This window comes from Orycteropus afer, unplaced genomic scaffold (assembly GCF_000298275.1).
Source record: "Orycteropus afer afer isolate SDZICR_OR568_19922 unplaced genomic scaffold, OryAfe1.0 scaffold00107, whole genome shotgun sequence".
Lineage (NCBI taxonomy): Eukaryota > Metazoa > Chordata > Mammalia > Tubulidentata > Orycteropodidae > Orycteropus > Orycteropus afer.
This window is the reverse complement of record NW_006921694.1, coordinates 224,586-228,883: the sequence shown is the minus strand read 5'-3', so window position 1 is coordinate 228,883 and position 4,298 is coordinate 224,586.

Genomic DNA, 4,298 nt, shown 5'->3' with positions numbered 1-4,298 from the left:
TTTGACAAGTTTCTTTGTAGAAAAAGCAAACTTATTCTCAATTAAGGGACCACAGAGAACAGGATTGTATTAGGTTGGGTTCTCTAGAGAAGCAAAACCAGTAAAGCTTAGAGAGAGAGAGAGAGAGAAATTTATCTTAGGAAAATTGCTCACACACTTCTAGAAGCTGGCAAGTCCTGAGTCCCTGGATCAAAAGTCAAACTGGAAGATTTTCTCAGCTCACTCAGCTGCAGGGGCTGACAAGCTCAAGGTTGGCAGGCAGTATACTGGCTGTTGACTGTGGTAGATGATGAATCCAAGATCACCAGGCCAAATGGTGGACTGTCTGCTCATGGACAGTTGTAGGCAGCACAACAGGATCCAGGTCGACAGAAGAGTCTCACTTTTCCCCAGGATGTCCATATATATATTAGATGCAGACCACATTCCGAGGGAAACTATCTTTCAATGGATTGGCTGCTCAAAACATATACCTCCTATCTTATCATGGGAATAACCACATCATAACTGCTTAAACCACTCAGAATCGTGGTCCAGCCAAGCTGACACATAACCCCAACTATCACAAGGATGTATGACTCTTGGTGCAAAAAAGATATGGAGGAGGCATCTTCTGACCTCTTCTAACTTCACAAGAGGAAGACAGAATCACCATCAGCAGCCCAAGGCTTATTCCTAGGAGGCCAGACATGCCTCCACCCTCTAGACTTCTTACTAACTGTTCCTCCCACGGTACTCACTACCTCTCTGCTAGGTTGGATAATTCATTGTAATGGACAGAACTCACAGACATTACTCACAATTGTGTGGTTTACTGTGGAGGTAATAGGCTATAATTCGGGTTCAGGAACACGCTCAGGATACAGTTCTTCGATCAGGACAGTCTCCCCTCTGCTATGCCCTCAGGCATGCCTCTCTGGCCCTTGGCCTGTCTGCCTAGCCTCTACCTCTGTGGGCCAGGTAAACCTGCCACTCTGTCTCATGCCTCTTGGTTCCACTACCACCATCTCTCTGCCAGGCTGTCTCTCAGCCAAAGAAGTCCAGTGCAAGGATCTTTGGTCTAAGGATGCACTCCACTTCACCTCTAGCTCTTCTCTCTTGATGGCAGTGAGATCCCCTCTCTGCCTCTAGGGGGGATCATTTTAAGCCTGGCAGAGTAACAAAACTAACCAATCCCAACATCAGAGCTCTACACACTTTACTTGCATGGTCTCACTCAGTAATCCAGTGGGACTCACAAAGACTATGGCTAGAAAAACCATACCAAGTAATTCACTGCACCACACTTGGTCTAGTCACTTCTCCCCACAGACAGGTTTGTCATCCATTGCCAGCTTTGAGAGATCTATTTATTATTTTTGTGTTGTTATTTTTAAATATGGAAGAAGTTTTCTTAAACTTTGCACCAGTTTAATCATTATAACATTTTTCTTGTTCTTACACAGGATTTGCATTAAAAAAATCTTTTGGCAGCTCTAAAATATAGTCTAGAACAATTAGGAAGTTTTGAATATAGAATATTATATGACATTATGAAATTGTTGATTATTTATGTATGCTAAGGGTAATATATATATATAGGAGCTCTGGTAGCATAGTGGTTAAAGCACTTGACTGCTAACCAGAAGGCTGGCGGTTCAAACCCACCAGCCACTCCTCGGAAGGAAGGTTGGACAATCCTACTTCCATAGTGATACTGCCTCGGAAACCCAGGAAGGGGTCGCTATGAGTCGGGGCCGACTCGACGGCACATAACAACAATAACAACAACAAGGGTAATATAGTGATGTCCTTATTCTGAGGAGATGCATGCTGAAGTATGTAAGCTGAAGTGCCATGATATCTGAATATTCACAAATCTGCACATTTCTACCAAAGAGAAAAGCACAGATACATACAGAGGGTAGAGGGAAAAGTAAATGTGGAACTACATTTAAATTAAAGGATTTTTAACCATTAAAAATGCTGTTCTTTCAACTTTTCATTTGAATGCTTTTAAAATAAAAACATTGTTTTTTTAAATTTTAAATATAAGCTTTGGGTGGGTGTTTTCTTTCTTTCTTTTTTAATTGTGATTTGGGTGAAAATTTACAGAGCAAATTCACTTTCCATACAGCAGTTCACAATCACTTTTGTCTCATGACATTGACTACAATTTACCACAATGCAAGTGGGAACTCCCCTCCCACTTCCTCCCGATAGTTACTTCTTCCCTATGTCCATCCTTCCATGCACTCCCGCCCCCTGAGCTGTCTTCCTGTGCATAAGCAGCCCTTCTTTCTCCCATGATTGATCTCTCCAAAGAGTGTATCTACCTCAGGTAAATGTTCAACTCATATGCCTGTCTTTCGTTTGGCTGGAAGCCACAGGTGTGTGTTCAATTCCATACCTGAAGGGCAGCTAGGGGCCATAGTCTCAGGGGTTCCACCAGGCTCTATCAGACCAGCAAATCTGGTCCCCTCCTTTATTTTCCCCCCAAATGATTTTTAGTTTTGTACCACATTGTTCTTCCTCTCTATCCAGGATCTCCTACATAGATCCTTCTCCAAGTGGTTGACAGTGGTAGCCAGGCACCATCTAGTTCTTCTGGTCTCACAGTCATATAGGCTGCAGATCGCATGGTGTACCAGTCGCTAGGAGTAATTCTTTCCATGAATCTTTGGTTTTCTTCATTCTTCTTTGCTCTAGATGAGGAAAGACCCATCATATAGATGGCTGCTTGCAAGCTTTTAAGATGCCAGTCACTACTCGCCAAAGTAGGAGGTGGAACAGTGTTTTGTGTAGTATGTTATGCCAATTGAGCTTGATGTCCCCTGTGACTATGGCCCCGAGCCCACAGTTTGAACTACTCAGTCCCTCTGGGTAGCTGGCTGTGACCAAGAAGTGACTACAGCCTTGTCCCTTGTCAGCTCTACTACACATCTGGGAATTCAGATCATACAAATACACTTATAGAACCATTGTCTGCCAACCCTATGTATACATAGTCTTGGGTACACTGCCCTCTTCATAGCCTGTCCATCCATCTATCCTGGGTGGGTGTTTGTTTTTAAAGCTTTCTAGCTATTTGCACTGTCAGCCACATCTCAAGCCCTGGGCCCTATGCACTGCTCTAATAACCACATTAGGAAAATGTTAAGCTCAAAATGTGCTAAATTCAGGAATGATCCTTTAATGTTGTTTAAAGTTTATTTAAACTCTAGCAAATGCAAAGGTCAATGCTGCTGGGCATATGAAATAATCAACTTTGCCTCCTACACAACTCATTATGTGTACCTAGGACTAAAATGAAAGATCCTTACCGCTGGAAAAGGGCTTTTGTTTATACCATTTAATTTTAATTCATTTGAAATAGAATTTGAGACATAAATTTCTTTTCCTCACTTTTAGTTGATTTTTGGAAACACCATGAAATAAACATTATGTTTCCATTTATTTTGTTATGTTGAAAATGTCCTTCCTAGGATAGAACCCAAACCCACTGCCATACAGTTGATTCCAACTCAGTGATCCTATAGGACAGAACAGAACTGCCCCATAGGGTTTCCATGGCTGGAAATCTTTATGGAAGCAGACTGCCTAATCTTTCTCCCACAGAGTGGCTGGTAGGTTTGAACCCCTGACCTTTCGGTTAACAACCAAATGCTTACCAACCAAAAAACCAACCAAACTCACTGCCATCGAGTCGGATCTGACTCATAGCAACCCCTGCTTGGGTTTCTGAGGTGGTGTCACTACGGAGGTAGATTGCCCAACTTTCCTTCCAAGGAGTGGCTGGTGGGTTTGAACTGCCAGCCTTCTGATTAGCAGTCAAATGCCTTAGGCACTACACCACCAGAGCTCCTAAATGCTTATCACTACCCCAAATTAACCACACCACCAGAGTGCCTTTCCTGGGACAGAACATGAGAAACTTTTGGATATACTTTTAGCGACCCATTTTTAGAATATGTAATCTTTGGACTTAATTAAAAGTTTAACCTGAGAAACCTCCAGACCTTCCCTCCCTTGCATGGCAGAACATAAACACATATGAAATATGTGTTCTATTTTTTTGTTTTTCTCTCCTTTACTTTCCCATCCTTTTGAGAGACAGGACTAAGTAAATAGCAAGGGCACACATTCTTATTTGAATCCACTGCCTTCTAAATTCTCCCTATCTTTTTTTTTTCTTTTATTGTGATTTGGGTGAAGATTTACAGCAAATTCACTTTCCATACAGCAGTTCACATATACTTTGTCTCATGTCATTGACCACAGTTTAGCACAATGCAACAGCTTCCCTCCCACTTCCTCCC